This window comes from Protopterus annectens, chromosome 13.part0 (assembly GCF_019279795.1).
Source record: "Protopterus annectens isolate FY-2018-M chromosome 13.part0, PAN1.0, whole genome shotgun sequence".
NCBI classification, from domain to species: domain Eukaryota; kingdom Metazoa; phylum Chordata; order Ceratodontiformes; family Protopteridae; genus Protopterus; species Protopterus annectens.
The window spans coordinates 401,062,495-401,083,113 of record NC_056747.1 but is presented as its reverse complement, the minus strand read 5'-3'; the positions used below and the strand labels follow the sequence as shown (position 1 = coordinate 401,083,113).

General features: G+C 40.8%; 1 protein-coding gene across 1 annotated transcript in view; it reads left to right on the top strand.

The window, feature by feature from the left end:
• CUX1 (cut like homeobox 1) overlaps positions 1-20,619 on the top strand; it is a 3,879,009-nt gene that overhangs the window by 3,732,778 nt on the left and 125,612 nt on the right. The window lies entirely within an intron of this gene.

Below are 20,619 nucleotides of genomic sequence, written 5' to 3'. Positions count from 1 at the left end.
ACACCAGAAGGCACGTATAGGCCAAAGAGATTAGTTTGATGGGAGTAGGGAACTTGTTAACACTTATGTCAACAGAAATTAATTAACATGGTAAGTTATGGAACAAAATGAAAAGAAATTTACTCAATCATATTATCTGACCTTTAATATTCTATTTCATGAGTCAAGGGTGTTGACTACCAAAGTGTAAATAGTTATTACTAAAGTTTTTTTTTCCTATGCAGTTTACTATTAAAACAATTATGTTTCAAGTATATCTCTAGGTTAACATAAAGAAAATTAACTGAACTTCCCTTGACACAAAGGTAAAGGTCAGCCAATCAGTGCTAGAGTTAATTTATTCAAGAAATAAATCAAAATCTTCATGACTACCTGTCTAGATGAAAAACAGGTTGTCAGTATATCTTCTAAAAAAAGAGACACACTTGAACTTTTTTCTTAAAACAGTGTGCTCCCACCAGCAAAGAACCAAGTTCACACATGATGGGGCCATTTTGGTTCCCTTTGCCACCCCAGATCTTTGCTGGTAAACTGTCTCAGCAACAAGGGATGTTTGGTTAATTTTCTTGATGTTAACATAGAGCTAGGCTTGGAACATAATTGTTTTAATAGTAAATTGCAGAGGAAAAAAAAACTTTAGTAATAACTGTTTACACTTTGGTAGTCAACACTCTCGATTCATATTAGAGGTCAGATAATATGACTGAGTAGATTAATTAGTGACAATAAGTATTTTAGATCTGAGGTGGACAACTTAATTTTAATGTTTGTTAACAGAGGATATCCAGTCTTGAAGTTAGAACAGATTAGGGACAATGTTATTAAGTTTAGAAACACCAGATTTTCTCCCATTTTGATTCAAGGATATATTTCAAGAAAAGATGAAGGGGATAAAGTTCAAAGCATTGATAGAAGTTGTTCATTCCCAGTTCCTATTAGTATTGTTTCTGATCATGTAAGGAAAAATTTAGTGGACAACTGGAAAATAATTCTGGCGAATTCTGATCTGGCTAAGATTATGGGGGATCACCCTTTTTTTTATTTACAAGAAGGTGTCTAAAATCAAAAGTATGGTTGAAAGCAATGTGAATCATTTTTCAATCAAGGGGCTTGCCTGTTTGGGACCTATCCTTTTTTGGGCTGTAAGTATTGTAGGTGCATTCATTCCACACACACTGTTTTTTTTTTTTTTGTAAACAAGAGACCTCTTTATTAAACCATCACTTATGACATAGGCAGTCATACCTTTATATAAATGAAAACAAACCACATCAACACAATCTTAGTTGAAAGCATTTTATATCACAAACTATACTGACACACTCCCAGCTGCAAGCATTATACATCACTTATGAAATCAGGTAATCCTAAACTACCTCATTCTGTTGGAAGTATCAACTTATCCCACTTGACCCTAGCCCCCCTTCCAGATAAAATCTCTCATCTCTTTATTAATTACTGCCCACAACTTCTCCTCTGGTTGATAAAAATATGCCTGACATGTATATAAAACTAAAGGGACTAAAAACATTTTCACTGCTTGTTCCTTGCTTTCCATATCCATAAACAAGAGCTTCCAGTTTCTCAGTTTTTGTATTATCTTTTGTTTATACTCTTCCCACATATCCTTAGCTGCCATAACATAATCCTTTTTAACCCATACTCTTTAATGCTTAATTTTATCATGTCCCATAAATGTGGATATTGCTGAACCAATTCATGTGTGGGTACATAGTATACAGCTATAGCCTATTTTGTATTCATTACTTTTATATCACAAAAGACTAGAGACTGTCTCAGAATATCCCACAACACTGAAATGTCCTTTTCCATTTTTATCAGGTATGAAATAATATGATCTGCAAATAAAGGCAACTTTACTTGACTACCATACCAAATTATATCATTGAATTTCTGAGTCCCTTATTTTCTTTGCCAGTGGTTCTAAATATAATGCAAATAACAAAGGGGAAAGGGGACACCCCTGCCTCCTTCCTCTGCTAAAACATAACTTATCAGAGTGGAACCCCCTCCACTGTAATTTTTGCCTCCGATCCCTCATACAGTCTCCTAATCAAACTTATAATTTTGCCAGGGAATAGACCACCAAAGTCAAGTGCTGATGACCTAGATTAATTCACACATTTCTTACATAAAACACACATGTAGTACCATTATATCTGTTATTTACTAGGTCATATAAATATGCGGAGATTCCTCAAGATTGGAGACATGCACTTATTAAACCTGTCTTTAAAGGAACGGTGAGTATAACAAAGCCAGAGTTATACAGACACTTAAGTCTACTTTCATGTTGTGGAAAATAATGGGGAAGGTAATATTGGACAGGTTATTGTCAGAACTGGAAAGTTTGGGACTTGAAACTATACATCAGCATGCATATGTTGGACAAAGTTCTATTATCACTTGTAACATGATGTTCTATAACAATATAATAACAAAAAATGAAACATTATGCTGTGATGTAATTTACATAGATTTAACTTCAGCATTTGACAGGATTGTACACAAAACACTGATCAATAAGTTACAGCAACTAGGTATTGACTTACTGTTGATAAAATGGATAACTGCATGACTTCCAGATAGGACATGGCAAGTGTCATGCAACAATTGGATAGGTGAAATTCTTGGTTGCAGTCAGGGTGTCCTACTGGGCTCTGTACTAGGGCATTACTTGTTTAGATTGTATTTTTCAGACCTATATTTTTCATCTGAGGTGTTCTACAGTTTGTATGCTGTTGGCCTGAAATTGGGTAAAGGTATTACAGGTGTTACAGATGTCTACGAAAGAACTTGACTAAATTGACCATTTGGACACAGGAGAATAATATGCTGATAAATACATCAAAAACTAAGCATATGAGATTTGGGAGACATAAATTGAAAGGTGAATATTTAATACAGCACACAGTGATTGAAACTGTGGATTCATTTAAGGACCTGGGTATATGGGTAGAACCACCACTGAATTTTTCTAATCATATAAACCAATTAGTTAACAGTAATTATTGAAATATATGTTGTAAAAAAGATTTATAAAGTCTAGGAAATCAGAATTGGTGTAGTCATTGTTTGTTAATTACATTAGACCCAAACTTGAGTATGGAATAACAATATGTAAACCACAAACATGAATAAACTGGAAAGAGTACAGCGGGAATATACCAAAAGCATCCATGGATGTGAAAATTTAAGTTATTATAAAAAACTAAAAATATCTTAACTTGTACAGTAGTGTCTCTTACAGAGATTTACGAGGAGATCTTATACAGGTATATAGGTCATTTAGAGACAACTACATATGGGAACGTTTGGAGTTATCAAAAAGTAGTAGAGAATCATCAGACAACCTATGTAGAAGATTCTATAGGAATGAGAAGTGTTCTAATTGGTTCCCTGACAGAGTAGCCGATGCATGGAACAGACTACCTAAAGCAAGCACTAGTTTAGATATTTTTTTAAGAACAGCCTGGTTACTTATTATGGGAACAACTGTTCTGGTATATTGGCAGGCTAGAAGGGCATTAATGCCCATGCTTGAAATATTTGTATGCATTTTTCAAAACAGGACATTTTTATTAATGCAGCTATTTACCCCCAAAATTTTTTCAGTCACGGTGACCTAACTTTCCTTTCTATATGTGATTTGTGAAAAATACATCCTAACTCATGTACAAGCTATCGTATGTAAGTTCCGTACTAATAGTCAGAAAGTCCTTGAGGATGAGATAATTTGCACTGACATGAATAAAAACAGATCCGTACTTCCTTACATTAAGGCGTTCTAAGGCTTAATGTAAGGCTTGTCCTCAGTTTTTGCTTCTGGCAAGCATAACACTGTTCAATGTTCATTATCGCCTCTGCAAATGGAGTTGTTACAAAGGAATGATCTTCATCACCATTAGTCTTAATGATCCCATTGTCTTCATTGTGTATTACATTCACAAGCATACAGTTCTTATCCAGACTGCTTTGTACAGCCACAGATTGAGCCATGTTGTCAACGTCTGTCTTTCTCATCTTTTTTCTTACAGTAATATTCTTCAGTCCTTCCATGTTCCGTTTTGATTTCTTCCTTTTCACTTGTCCCTTGCCTATTTTTTCTACCTTCTCTTTTGGAAAATGCTGCCTTTACCTGTAGTCTGAAGGTTTTCTGATAGGCAAATTTTACATTCCCTGTAATCTGTTTGTTACGTAACAATACCGTGTCCTTTTTAGTGTATATTCTCTTTACTTTACAGACATTTATCAGTTTCTTTTTCTTCGTTATAATTTGTTGTGAACGTCCTCCTTTATTTTTTTATTTCCTTCTAAACACTCTGAATCCACAGATTGCTGAATATTTGTATCCAGAATTCCAAAGATGTCTTATTTCATAGTGGTTGAGTGATCTTTACAGACAAGAGACACACCCTTTCTTAAATGTGTTTATTTGTTCTTTGCCTAACATTATTTATCTCACCAGTCCAGTCATTAATATATGTTACAACAGTTCTCCTTGCCATGCTCTTCTAGCCTGCCAGATTCACTATGGTTAGCAAATCATCCAACTTTTGACATGAGGAACACAGATCATCAGTGTTATCGGGCATTACCTTTAAATATATGTAGCATTTATTACTGTACAAGACATTTGTGCTGTAGCAAATCATTAATGGCATACTCATTTTAGGAATCCATATTCAGCTGCAAATGAATAAAAATTCTAAAAGCAAACAATAATTAAAATCAGTTAAAACAGAATTCAATGAGAACTTAAATCAACTTCTAAGAGAAGAATCACACAATCAAGATACAACTAAATACTAAATTAAGTACAGGAAAGCTGTTGCTCTGACCGTACAAGTTCTGAAAGTCAGACAAAAGCTGGAATTCCATTACATCACGTGCGAATGCACACACTAACTTCTCATCACTATTGCTAGCAGTTGCACCTCTTTTTTTAACAGTAAAGATAAATTATTCACAAACCAAGGCTGAATTGTTTAGATAAGCCCTAGATTGTTCTCTTTGCAGTGTGTGCGTGACTTTATAACCGACTAGATCCTTTAGGATGGCTAAAGTTTGCCTATCTAAAACCTACCCCTTTCTAACAACAAACAGTGAAAAGTAAAGGTAGAACAACAAAATATAAATCAAGGTAAGTTACAGTGGTCAGAAATAAAATATAAATTCAAATAAAACTTCTCTTGTCAGGCATCTCTACAGTCACTCACAAACCAAGACAGGATTGTTTAGATAAACTCTGGATTGTCCTCTGCAGTCTGTGTGAATTTATAGCTGAGTAGGCCCCTTGGGATGGCTAGAGTTTGCCTGTCTAAAACGTATTCCTTTCTAACAACTAACTGTGAATATTAAAGTCAAAACAACAAAATATAAATCAAAGTAAATCTTCTTGTCTACAAGCTATCCCTTCTTTCATACAAACGGTGGAGAACAGTGGTAAAAAAATAAAATATAAATTCATTTAAAATCTTCTCTTACCGTTACTGCAAAGTCAATAACTAACCAATACAGGATTGTTTAGATAAGCTCTAGATTTGTCCTGTCTGCAGTCTGTGTGACCTTGTAGCTGAAAAAGTCCCTTAGGATGGCTAGAGTTTGCCTGTCTAAAACCTATTCCTTTCTAACAATAGTGAAAATTAAAGGTAAAACAACAAAACATAAATCAAAGTAAATCTTGTCTTCAAGCTATCTCTTCCATCCAACAAACAATGGAAAACAGTAGTAAGAAATAAAATATCTTGACTTGACTTTCGGCTTTTCCCGGTTAGGGGTTGCCACAGTGGAACTTCGGTCCGCTAATGATTGGTAGTTGATTTTTACGTGCCGAGTTACCAGCCCTGACACACAACCTTCAACGAAGGTACGCCTATTCACACATGTCTCCACGCAGAAGACTCTCTAGCTGAGAATCGAACCGGACAGCGTCTTACTGCTGCTACTGCAGCTAACCTAAAGTAAAGCACCAAAACCCTACTTACAACACTACACTAAACCCCACATACACAACTATCTATGCACTATTCTTAACCCCTCCCTAACCCTAAGGTCCGTAACTACCGCACACTTCCCTTACAGACATACATCCAAAAAAAATAAATAATACACATACATACAGTTAAATAAAACCCTACTTCTAACACTATACTAAATCTTACATACATTACCTATCTATTCACTTACCTTAACCCACATCCTAACCCTAAAGTCCTATCTGTCGCACACTTACATTATGGAGCTATGCCACAGACAGGCCAACCATTACACTTTGACATTCAAATATTCACTCTTTTGGATGTTCGGCATTTCCGTATTTCGCGCAATACGTGTCACTCTTTTAGTATTTGTGATTACGGTCTTTCAATCTGGTAATAGGAGCCCCAGTTAACCACACAAAGAAGTTCATATTTAGTTTGTCAATGGTGTTAAAGCATAATGGAGCTTCTTAAAGGCCAACAATAGGATTCTGTTATTAAATGGTCAATTTGTCTGTCCCTTTTCTCCCTATTTACTGTCCCTGCTGTGAAGAAACAACAATAATGCATTTTAAATGTTTTAAAATGACTGTTTCTCTCCACTAGAACAGTACCTTACTGTACTGTGGTAGTTCCACTTTCAAAAAACTTTTATCCTGCCCTGGAAAAGCTTGCTGCAGACTTCAATTCATTTATGTCATCAAGGCTAATGAATTTAGGTAGTTTTCTGGCCATTTCCCTCCCCAAACTTACATCACCACGACTGTTCTAAAAACCCACCCATGCTGTCATGTCACAGCTCCCTGGTTCTTCTCCTACCCATACAGAAAGTAAAAGCTAGAACAAGGAAACAGTATATGAGTCAAGTCTCCTGCTATGAGCCGTTAATCACAGCAGGTAACAGCTCAAATTACCCTTAGTACTTTGACAGCTGGGGAAGTTAGGTGTGAAGGGGGATGGGAGATAAGTCAAACTAATACAATTCAGGCTTCAAAAAAGACTGCAATTTAGCCATTCTAAAAAGAAGCAGCAGTAAAAAGCACTTTGAAAGTCTGTTCTGTGGCATTTGTACTGTTTGTGTTTTAAATGGGTTCCTATTATGTTGTCGAATGTTTAGGTTGTTGAACACCTAAACGTCGACACCTAAACATCGAATGCTCAAAACCACGACCGGGCAATTGCACAAATTTTTTCCCCAAGGAAAAAGTTTGCTTGGCTGTCATTGAGGATTTGCCCTTTTCCTCAATGTAGAGGGATCTCGGAGTTGGTATATTTAGTTAGGGAGGTGTGGGGGGCATGGCCCTCCACTTGATTAGGGTTTTAAAGTATGATTTTTTTTTTTTTTGTTGGTCAAGCAAATTTTTTCACGGGGAAAAAATTTGCGTAATTGGCCAGTCGTGGTTTTAAGTGTTAAACATTTAGGTGTCGACGTTTAGGCATTCGACGTTCTAATATAGACCCATTTTAAGTAGTCATTGAACAACATGAAATGTTACTTAAAGCTAACTGACTGAAAGAGCAGCAGTGTATGCATGTAAAAGCAATGCAGTGACAGGAGCTTTAGGAAGAAAGAGGCCTGCATGATGTACTTTTGACAGACAAGCACTGGACTTTGGATACCTAGAAGCAGAGTACATTTATTTTATTTATTTATTTATTTAACATTTGTTTACAAGGAATCAAAGCCAATTTTCAGCGGAGGCCCTTCGAGAAATTATCCAGACGATGTCTTTGTAATGTTGGAGGAAACTGGAGTACCCGGAGAAAACCCACACGAACACAGGGAGGACATGCAGACTCTGGACAAAAGGCACTCCAGCTGAGAATACAACTGGAAAACCTCTTGCTGTAAGGCAAAAATGGTACTGCTGCACCACTGCGCCGTCCTACAATCAGAATTACTTAAGATGCTAGACCCCATATGATCAGACTCAAAAAATACATATAAAAATGTTTAAAAACCTGTAAATAGTCCCAGAGTGGTGTTAAAATATAGGAAACACCAAACCATGACGAAATAAACATGTTTTTTGAGTCTGTGGGTACAGTTCTCCTTTAAGCAAGCTACCTAATAATCAATAAAAAGGTCTGTTAAACACGTGTTTTGCAACTGTTTCTAAATGGTTTACCTTCATTATCCAGAATCACATGCACTCGAGTAATACTATGGTCGACGTACTTCCATGAAAAGTCAGAATGCTGAATCCCTACATAAACACCGAACCTTGAAACTCCCCACCCATCTGGACCTAGGAACAAGTGTTAATGTGGGTCCAGAAGGGGGCGAGATTGGTCAGTCGGGAATGTTGGTGTTTGGTATTCCATCGTTCGGGATATAGGACATTACGCAGGTGGATTTGAGTGATTGTGATTCTGGATAGAGATGGTAAACCTTCTAAACTCTTCGCATTATTAGAAATAAAAGTTTTTAACATTGTGTCAAGTTTTAACCATCCTGATTTCGACTGTGCTGTATGGGTGACACGGGCATCCAGGTGCCATCTCGGGGTCACTGTTTGAGGCTTTATCTAACATTTCCTGATAGTTAATCCTAGAAGATAGGGAGTTAGAGAAAAATCTACTTTCTTATGGTCACCTTTTTCAACAATCAATTTAAATTGTGTTTGTATCAGTAAAGTGAATTTAATAGTTCCAGATTTGTCATATAGCAACATAAACTTTTCAGATGCTTTATTAACCCTGCAGGACTGCATTCCCTGGAACATATATTGACTTGAGCAGTATCATATATTTATTGTGTTATTTATGTCATGATTTGCCTTTCACTGCTATTTGTGTATTATTGAACAGTTGCTATTTGTGTATTATTGAACAGTATTACAATTTTACTCAGTCCCGTGGTGGTGGTGCTACTGCTGTAGCGTTGTCACCTCACAGTTAGACGTTGCCCGTTCGATTCTCAGTTAGAGCGTCTTCTGTGTGTCGACATGCATGAATGGACATTCCTTCATTGAAGGTTGTGTGTTAGGCCCAGCAAGCCAGCACGTGCAAGTCTACTGTCAATCATTAGCAGACCGGAGTTCCGCTGTGGCAACCCCTAACTGGGAAAAAACAAAAGACACAAAAATTATAATTTTACTCATGCCTCTTTTTTTGTGATGTGGTTGTGACTGAAAAGGGGCCCTAGTGGTCCAGTTCATCTATCTGATAAATAAATAAATAAAATAGAATTATAAGAATAAAACATTTTAAAGTAAAGTACATTATTGATGACTTCCACCCACACCCATGAATCTTGCCCCTTTTCTTCTCTCCTAGCTTACTCCATCAATTTAGTAAACCGTTTCTTACATGAGCACAGGAAGTGCTTTCATCCATTTGGACTTTTGTATACTGTTACAAATGGATAATAAACCCAAAGAGCTTATTATACAAAACTAGTTTAAAGAAAAAAGAAATAGGAAGTCAAGAACAATTAATGCTTAAGCATTCTAAGCTTCAGTATATGTTTAATGCTAATCATCTCAGTAGCAGTAAGCCTAGCCTGCTAGGCACATTCCTTTTCTCAAAAACTGCATTATGATCTCCACCATTAATTGATTTTACCAAAACTTCTGAAGCATTAAATATGCTCTATATTTATAGAGAGAATTATCATTTAGTCTTTCTGGTTGCATGTTATATTGGTAAACTCTTTTGTGCACGTCTGTATTTATTTTTCATACATGGGTTCATAGGTAGGTACTAGGCTGTTGGCCCTAGGGCCTGTATAAGCCTAGCCAAAAAGGTACCCTGGCTTTCGCCACCGAAGAAGATTATTTTCCTGTGCCCCTGTTGAGCAGAGCCACAGAGGTGATCCCTGGGTTGAATTTCCTATTTGCCATCCAATCATCAAGATTTTTCTTGAAGAGTACTAACGAGGAGCTTTGTTTGATATAAATAGGTAGTTTGTTCCAGAGTATGGTAAGTCTCTGGGACAGGAATCTATCTCTCCAGCATGTTCTATTTATTGTGGTGACAAGGTTTAGGTCCCTAGAGCATGCAGCTGGGAGGGATTGGGATTTCTTTAAGTGGAGCATGTCCAACAGCTCTGGGTTTGACATAGCTTTGTATGTTAGGCAGAGATCACCTCTGAGTAGGCGATATGCGATGGAGTAAAGCTGGAGTTTTTTGAGACGGTCTGCGCAGGGCATCTGTTTGAGGCCAGTAATCCTCTTTGTGAGGTATTTCTGCATCCTTTCCAGTTGTTGTAGATGTCTTGTGAGGTACATACCAAAAGGGGCATTGTACTCTATAATGGGTCTAATGAGTGACAAGTAGAGGGGGACAATGACCTCTTTTTTCCTGGATGTGAAACCTTTTGTGATGAGGTGTGCCACTTAGAAGGATTTCCTGACTACTGTGGCAATGTGATTATCAAAGGAGAGTCTACTGTCCACCTGTGTTCCAAGGTCTCTTATCACACTTTCTGTGTTAAGTAGACTACCACCTCTGTGGTAGCTCATGGGTACAGAATTTTACCAAAGGGGATGACAATGCACTTTTTGGCATTGAGCTTAAGGCCATGGCTTTGACACCAGGTATCTGTCTCAGTGAGGCCCTTTTTTAGGATGTCCACATCGTTAGGAGTTTCGACTATGGCTCCTAGATGTTCATCGTGCATACAGCTGCAGTCATAACAGATGGGTTCTCCTGCCATCAGGCGGGTCCTCGGTCGGCCGAATTCCAAAGTCTAGGTCCGGCGTCGGTTGTCGTCGCTTTCTTTCCTGACATCAGTGCAACAGGGGTACATAAGACACAGCCGATGCCATTTTCTTCAGTCTGTTTTTGCAGCGCGGTGCCCGAAGCAGAAGCAGTTCACAAGTGCCGGTCGGCCAGCTCCTGAAATTACGAAAATTTGGAAACCGAAGTCTTCTTTAAAGCTAAATACCCCGTTGGGGAAACTTTTCTTGCCTCAGACCGATGTCAGACAAAGTTAACAATTGTATTTCTTGTGGGAAGCAAATACCGCATAAGGATTTCTATTCCCTCTGTATACCTTGTTTAGGCCCAGACCACGACGTCTCGGGCTGTCGCTTTTGTGCTACTTTCAATAAACGCACTATTAAGTGTCAGGCGGAGTTCGCCCAGCACTTTTTTGGTAAAGCTTTTAATTATAAAATGTCGTCGGAGACTCCGACTACTATTTTGTCCAAACAACGCAAGGACAAAGACCGACACGCGAGGTCCGCGGTCTCCACCGACACCACGCCAAAACCGGCTACACGTGTTCCGGTTCTCAGCGAGGCGCCTACGCAGCCCCTGACTACCGACGACACTCCTCGGGCGGTGTCTTCTATAACCGAGACCGCAGGTTCCTCGGCCCATACCCTGACTACAGCTACCGAAGCCACTGTGAGTGTTGAGCCTCTTAATGTGGACAGGTCCACATCCACCCATGGTGTCTTCAGACCTTCATCTTCCTTTGCCATAAAGGCCTTTACTAAGTCTAAATCAGCCATGCATTCCAAGAGGCCTGTTGCACAGCGCCCATCTCCAGGTCCCATGCCTAAAAAGCAGATGCTCAAAATGGCTGAGGATTTAATTACTCTTATCAGGGGTTCCCAACCCCCTCCGGACAAGAGACCCAGAGTGGAGGAAGATTCTCCCTCTTCTGACCAGGGCTCCATTATTTCAGAACATTCTGATGAAGAGGAACACTCGTACTCCCCTTTTGAAGATTCTGATGCAGAGCAGTCCATTCCTTCTGTATCCCCCCCAGAGGATTTTTCTTTTGGGGAAACCTTGCATACGTTGAGGGAACACTTCCATTGGGAAGGCCAAGATTTTTCAGATTCCAAGAAAAGGCTTAGGGAATTTCTTTTGCTACCTCAGCACAGACCTCTGGCGATACCTCCTGTCTTGGACATACTTGATGATGTTTACTCGGAGGCTTGCCTTAATCCGGATTCCCTGCCTCCTGCCCCAGTCAAGCCTGATAGGTACTACAGAGTTCCTAACTCACACCAATTTCTTTACAAAATCCATAATGCTGACCCTGAAACCATTTCTCAAGGCCCCAAGGGAATGAAGGCCTCTACTGCTAAGAATCCATTACCTTCCAAGAGAGAGTCTAGATCCTTAGAAAGGTGGGGAAAAAAGGTATATACCTCGGCCACCCTAGCCATGAGGGCCTTAAATTGTCAGTTCCATATGCTTAAATATCAGCAGTTTCTGTTATCACAATTAAGGAATAAAATGTCACAACCTGAACAACCAGATTTGAAGGAGTTGCAGGATATGATGCATAGTGCAGAACAAGTGGGTAAACACACCTTACAATGTGGCTATGATACTCTAAAGGCCTCAAGTAGAGCTGCTGTTACAGGATCAGTCATTCGTAGACATGCCTGGCTTAGGGAACAAACCTTGCCTGATCATGTTAAAGCTAAACTACTAGATGCTCCTTTACAAAAGGATGTATTATTTGGTACTAATGCTGAGGAAATACTATGGAAGATGGAAGAAAAAGCTAAATCTATGCAAACTGTCAAAGCTTTCTACAAGTACAACCACCACGTTTTAGCAGAAATTGGCCTTCAAAAAACTAGTCCTTTCCAGCCACGGACAAGCCCCAAACAGGTAGATACAGGCGCACAAGGGGCAGAGGACAATCTCAAGGATCATATAGAGGCAGACAATGGCAATCTCCAGCACCAAGAGGTGGCAAAGACAGTGCACAACAATACAGGAAACAAACCCAATGACTTTCCCCTTTGCATGCCAAGCAAGGCTCAGGTGGCAGCACCCTTGGGAGGAAAGCTGGCATTATTTTCAAAAAATTGGCATATTGTCACAAAAGACAAATGGATCCTGGACATTATAAACAGAGGCTACAGATTTCATTTTCACACTCTTCCAAAAATGAGAGGCATGCCAACCTGCCACACAATCAAAGGGCAGAGGCTCAAATACAAATTTCAAAGCTCATGGACATGAAAGCTATTCAAGAGGTACCTACTCACGAACAAGGTCAAGGTTTTTATTCCAGACTATTCCTGGTACCAAGGAAGGGAACCGATTGGAGACCCATTTTGGACTTATCCATCCTAAACACATTTCTACTCATACCAAAATTCAAGATGCTCACCTTACAGCAGCTTCTTCCCATGCTGGGCAAGGAGTCTTGGCTGGTAACATTGGACCTCAAGGAGGCATACCTGCATGTCCCAATCAGACAAAGCTGCAGAAGATACCTCAGATTTCTTGCAGGTTCAATCCACTATCAATTCTCTGCATTGCCCTTTGGCTTATCTACTGCACCCAGAGTATTCACGAAATGCCTGGCATCAGCAATTGTCTACTGCAGACTTCAAGGGATACAAATTTACCCTTATTTGGACGATTGCCTGATCCAAGCAGACAGCAAGCACATACTTCTGGAACATCTGGCTTATTTAACACAGTTATTGAATTCTCTGGGATACACAGTCAACAAAGAGAAATCCAGGCTAACACCATCTCAGAAAATAATTTTCCTGGGTGCCAACTTGGACACAAACACCCACATGGCCTATCTTACGCCAGAAAAACAGGGGCAACTAACTCAATACTTCAAGATACTAGCAAATTGTACCAGGCTAACTGCAAGGAAAATCTTGCAGGCTCTGGGCTTCATGGCATCTTGCATTCTTCTAATCCCATGTGCAAAGTTGCACATGAGGAAACTTCAATGGTACCTAAAAAACCTATGGTCTCAACACAGCCACAGTTTGGAAACAATAATACCACTAATTCCATGTTTGCAAAAGGAATTTCTATGGTGGGCCCAAGCATGCCAAACAAACACAGGTCTACCATTATGCAAGCCTCAAGCAAATCAAGTCATCACAACAGACGCCTCAGACTATGCCTGGGGGGCACACATGACAGACAGGTGCATTCAGGGCAAATGGTCCCAAAAGGAAAAGCACCTTCACATCAATCAAAAGGAAATGCTAGCAGTGATAAATGCAATTACAGCTTTCAAGGACCTCCTGCATCCAGGACAATTATTGATAAGAACAGACAACACCACAGTAATGTGGTACATAAACAAACAAGGAGGAACACATTCATACCCCCTGTGCAGGCTGGCCATGTCACTTTGGAACATGGTTCTGGAATGGCAAATCGAACTTCAAGCACAGTACCTGCCAGGTTTGGAAAACACGCTGGCAGACAATCTAAGTAGAAATATGACAGACCCGCACGAATGGAAGTTGCATCCTCAAGTGTTTACAAAGATAATCCAAGAGTGGGGAAGGCCAGACATAGATCTCTTTGCCTCCCACAGGAATCATCAATTGACAAAATTCTGCTCAAGGACATTTCATCCAAAGGCCTGGAGAGTGGACGCCTTTTCTTTCAGTTGGGCAGCACGGACAGTTTACGTCTTCCCACCTTTGCCTCTACTGCCCAAGGTGCTTTTGAAAGCAAGAGCAGACAGACCGAAGATGATACTGATTGCTCCAGACTGGCCAAGACAACACTGGTACCCACTCCTGAGGAGCCTAACACATTCTCCTCCCTGGACCCTACCTCTAATGCCTCTTCTCCTGACTCAGCACAACTACAAAACTCTTCACAGTCAGCTGAAAACACTCAATCTGGCTGCATGGAAAATTCCTTAACACCACAACAGACCCTACTCTCCAAGGAGGTGCAGGATGTCATTTTGGAGGCCAGAAGGCCATCTACTAGAAAAGCTTACTCCGCAAAATGGAAACGGTTTTGCGCTTGGAATGAGAAAAAGGGCCAGGATCCTAGAAAACTGAATTCGCCTCAGATATTACAGTATCTAGCTGAGCTGTTGAACAGTGGACTTTCATTTTCCTCCATCAAAATCCATGCCTCAGCCATTTGTGCAGAATACAACACTGATCCACCCTTATTCTCTCACCAACTCTTAAGGCAGTTCCTCAGTGGGGCTAAGAATATAAGACCTCCAAGGAAACAACCAATACCAGCCTGGGATCTTAATTACATTCTAGAAAAATTAACATTGCCTCACTTTGAACCAGCTGCCTCAACAGATTTGCAATATTTGTCCTGGAAAACAGCTTTCCTTCTGGCCATTACCTCAGCTCGTAGGGTCTCGGAACTACAAGCCCTCATGGCTGTGCAGCCCTTTCTCATCTTCCATCAGGACAGGGTTTCCCTACGAACCAACCCGTCATTTATGCCTAAGGTAGTATCCAGGGTAGCTTTAAATCAGGCCATACACTTACCTACCTTTTACCCCAATCCTCAAAACAAAGGGGAAAGGCTGCTACATTCCTTAGACATCCATAGACAGCTGCGTTACTATTTGGACAGAACAAAGCCTTTCAGGAAATCAGAACAACTCTTTGTGTCCTATGCTGTAGGAGCTCAAGGGAAGCCAATTTCCAAACGGACAATTTCAAAATGGATAGGCCACTGCATACGGTTTTGTTACACCTTTCATGGTAAATCTGTACCTGCAGGCATCAGATCCCACTCCACAAGGGCCACAGCTACCTCTGCAGCCTTCCTCAGAGGAGTCCCTACCAAAGATATTTTGGAGGCAGCCACTTGGAGTTCTGTGCATACCTTCACTAAACACTACCACCTACCTTTATACTCCAAAACTAGAGCAGGCTTTGCCACTGCTGTGTTGCAGGGCATTCTGGCTCCTCCCAGTTCCACCTAGTGGCAACCACCCTGTGCGTAGCTTTGGGATTCTACCCATCTGTTATGACTGCAGCTGTATGCACGATGAACATAGTACAGTTTTGTACCTACCATAAATGTAGATGTTCGAGTGCTAATACAGCTGCAGTCCAGGTTTCCCTCCCTCCTTCCCCTCTGGGTACAGACCTAGTGGCTAACTCCTCATCTTACAACCTGATTGGGTTATCCTTCTATGGTGTATTTGCTTGCAACTATTGATTTTTGATTATATTGCATTGCATGATTATATATTTTATATATATATATATATATATATATATATATATATATATATATATATATATTGCCTTCCTTCTGGGGGCACCTGACATCTGGGGCAAGAAAGACTGAAGAAAATGGCGTCGGCTGTGTCTTATGTACCCCTGTCGCACTGACGTCAGGAAAGAAAGCGATGACAACCGACGCCAGACCTAGACTTTGGAATTCGGCCGACCGTGGACCCGCCTGATGGCAGGAGAACCCATCTGTTATGACTGCAGCTGTATTAGCACTCGAACATCTACATTTATGGTAGGTACAAAACTGTACTTTTGCAGTCATGTGCAAACTTCATTAGCCAAAGACCTTCTGTGTTAGCCTGTACTTCAGAAAAGTAGATACCAAACAGGAGAGGACCCAGGACTGAACCCTGTGGTACCCCACTTGTCACTGGTCTGAAGTCGGATTTGGAGTCTACTGCTTTCACAGTGTGGGTTCTGTCAGTGAGCCAGTTTGCAACCCATCTTGTGATATAGGGATTTATACCTAGTTTAGTTAGTTTATCTATAATTCCAGAGTGGGGGATGGTGTCAAAAGCCTTGGCGAGATCTAGATAGGCCATGTGAACCACCTTACCCTCGTCTACGGCTTTGGTGACTGCTTCAAAGAAGTCTATCAGGTTTAGTAGACATGCTCTGTCTTTGACAAACCCGAACTGGGTGGGGTCCAGAGTTTGGAGAATACCAATGTCTTTGTTTATAAGTTCCAGAATTATATGTTCCATGGCCTTGCAGACCAGGCTCGTTAGGCTAATGGAGGGGTAGTTCCCGGTATCTGTGGTGGCTCTCCCTTTGTGGAGTGGGATAACCGTCACTGTGCCCCATTCAGTGGGCACAAAGCCTGAGGTGAGGCTATGATTGAACATGGTGCTTAGGTGGGGTGTCAGTTCATTCTGTAGTTCGTGTAGAATGCAGCCTGGGATGTTGTCAGGTCCATGGATGCTGTGTTCTTGGTTTGGAGAGTGTGGTTTTTACCTGTGCAGCCATGATTCCAAGAACTTTGCATTCTTCTGGTATAGATATGGGCCCTTTAGGGGGTGAGAGGGGGGTAAAGTTAGCACTGAACCTGTCTGCCAGGATGTTGACAATATCAGTTAGTTCTGTATATTTAGTGCCATTGTGCTGTAACTCAGAGCAGATCTGAGTGTTGCCATTGAGATTCTTGACATAGCTATAGAATGCTTTGTGGCTGTCTTTAGAGTCAGTGGCAATTTTGTTTTCATAACTAGCTTTGGAGGATTTTATGAAAGATCTCAGCTTCTTACTGAGGCAGACCAGGGTGTTCCTCCAGTCATGGGATTTTACTCTTTTTTTGCAACAGTTTCTTTCTTTTGTTGTGGAGTTTGTTTATGGCAGGGGACCACCAGATTGGCTTTCTTTTTTTGAAGGATAGCATCTTGATTCTGTTAGGGCTAGCACGATCCATGTGCTTGTGTAAGTGCTTATAAAGTACATTTGTGTAGGATTCAGCAGTCATATCTCTGTTGTCCGTCTGCATGGGAGTCGTGAAGTTTGCCACTTCTATCTTAAGAAGTGTGAAGTTGGCTTTGGAGAAATTTTTTACAGTGGTTTCCCTAATGGGGGGGTAGGGGTGGGATGTGGATGTCTAGGGTGATTAGCTTGTGGTCGGATCTGACCAACGAGGAATTGACCTCTGATGTGGAACACAGGTTTTCCATGTTGGTAATGACCAGGTCTAGGATATTGCTGCCCCTGATGGGGGTGTGGATAAGTTGATCCAAGGTGTTGGAATTTAGGAATTCCAGAAAACATTGAGCAAAAGAGTTGGTACATGAGTAGTTTTCCCAGTTAATGGTGAGGTAGTTGAAATCACCCATTATTAGGGTGTTGGGTTGTACTCTAATATTTTCCAGTGTATCAAGAAATGAGGAGTGGGAATCCTGGGGCATGGTGGGGGATGTGTAGCAAGTTACAGTTTGGATTGCGGTTTTGCCCAGAGTTAGTTGCACTTGGATAACCTTGGATGCATATGCTGAGCAACTAGCCTGGAGGTGTGGATATCCTTAATGAGTATGGACACACCTCCACCTTTAGTATTTCAGTCCAGGTTAGGTGGCCAAAAGGTGTGGTGTGAATTATAGCCTGATAATGCAGGGGTGCTCTCTGGAGCAATGAACCAGGTCTCTGTCACTGCACAGATGTCGATGTTCTCCATTTTAAGGAGTGCCTTGAGTGAATGCAATTTGAGGTTTAGACTTCTAGCATTGAGTAGCATTACCCTCAGATTTTACTTACTTCTACCTGTTACGGTGGTGAATTTGTCATTTGAACCTTGCCTAAAAAAGGCACTATAGGGATGGCAAGAGCCTTAGGCAGGATCCGGAATCCCAAGGGTGACAGGTGCAGGCCATCTCTGGCAAAGCATCGTGGTCTGTCGATCATGTCATCCCAGGCAGACAGATACTGGATCCCCTTAGAATGACACCAGAAGCTTAGCCAGTTGTTGAAGTCAATCATTTGTCCTTGTACTGTGGATTCTTGGTGATGGCAGGATGCTGCTCAGGGCTGGGGTCATACCTGCCTGGGCTACAAGATCAGAGAGCTCCTCCATGTCTCTTTACATGTAGTCCAGGGAGGTACCCCTCAGGTCATTCACACCAATGTGCACAATGACAGAGTCATATTTGTACTTGTGGAGGGACCTGAGTGCATGCGTTATGTGGCAGATCCTGGCACCCAACAGGCAGCTGACAGTAACTTTCTCTTTGTTTAGCCTGGTGAGTGGAACATCAGTGTGCCTGACTATAGAGTCACCTATGACTAGAGTGTTGGGTACGTTGTTATGCCTTATGGGCTGTGGTTGAATGGCACGCTGTGTTTGTGGGCTATGTGTCATTTGGGTTGTGTTGGGGGGGTGGAGGTTGCTTGTGTTTCTGCTTTGGAGGTCTCTGCTGCTTGAGCAGATTTTTATTGAGAGCCTCCGCGAATGTAGGTGTGTGTTTTGGTGGTGTAGGTTTTGAGGGACTATGTGATGAGCATGTTGTGGTGCAAGTGTTTACCTTCTCCTCTTGACTGTCTAGTCCGGTCTTGGGTGAAGAGAGCTTTGTTTCCAGTTTGGCTATATAAGTGCATCTCTCACAGGTTGTAGTGTTGGGGTAGGAGGAGAGAGTTGTCTGTGTACATGAAGCAATTTCTGCATTGCCCCAAGATGCCCAGATTCATCAGGTAGACAGGAGAAAACACCGGGAGCTGACCCTTAGAGATGCCTGGATAGGTGCTTATTTATTAAGTACAAAAAACTGTTTTCCTCTAGACAAGTGAGGAAAGTTGAGTGCTGTATCAGTTTGTACCTTATTTAGTGCTTACAATGAGTTCTGAAGAAGTGCTGAGCTCAAAGAAACAGATTTGAGTGCTAAAACCAAAGAACTGGCTAGTTCTAAGGGAAAATTTGAAAAGCAGACTTTATGGCACTGGGAATAGTTTAAACCTAGTTAAGCGGTGATGCATAAAGTGTATTTTCTTTATATAACAGTAGCAAATGAGCAAACTGATTTAAACAAATTAACCAATAAAAAGCAAAAACTGAGTCCTGTTCCAGCAGTCTTCGATCAGACAAGTTCTAACTGCACTCTCCTGCTGCTAGGGTGAAGGGGAACCTTCTCCAGAAAAAGATGGTCTGGATTAGTGCTCAAGTTATACAAACAAAGCTAAATTCAGCAGGTCTGAATTGAGTCTATGCTACAGCAAACAAGGCGTACCAATTTCAGAAAGAAACAGTTCAAATAAGCAGGCAAAATAAGCCTTTAAACAGAAACTCCCAGCTCAGAAGGGCAGAATCTCCCCTCTCCTCCCACAAGAGTGCAGACCACACCTTCTTAATGTAAAATAACTGTCCCGAAACCTGCGTGCTTAAACCAGAACTAATACACTTTTAGAATAACAGACACTAAGCCTTCAGTTAGCAACTCCCAACTTAGAAGGATCTAAGCTACCTGTCCTGCCACAACAATGCAGACCACAAACCTTCTTAATGTAAAACAACTGGTCTGAAGCCCAAGTGCTTCAACCAAAGGCTTAGAATAACAGTTACAATTTAATCAGGCTACTAAGAAGCAGTAATAAATGCAGTAGAATAAATGCAATAAAGTAGGAAGAAACACAAATACAGTAAAAGCAGATGAATAAAGTGCAATTTTTTATATAACAATAGAAAACGAGCAAACTGATTTAAACAAATTACCCAATTAACCAGTAAAAAAGCTCAAAACGGAGCCCTGTTCCAGCAGTCTTCAATCAGACAAGTTCTAACTGCACACTCCTGCCACTAAGGTGCAGGGGAACCTTCTCCAACAAAGATGGCCTGGATTAGTGTTCAAGTTATACAAACAAGGCTAGATTCAGCATGCCTGAATCTAGTCTATGTTATGGCAAACAAAGCGCACCGATTTTGGAAAGAAACAGTTTAAATCAGCAGGCACAATAATCCTTTAACCAGAAATTCCAAGCTCAGAAGGGCAGATTCTAGCCTCTCCTCCCACAAGAGTGCAGACCACAAACCTTCTTAATGTAAAATTACTGTCCGGAAGCCCAAGTGCTTAAACCAGAACTAATACACTTTTAGAATAACAGACACTGAGCCTTCAATCAGCAATTCCCAACTTAGAAGGACGTAAGCTACCTGTCCTGCAACAACAGTGCAGACCACA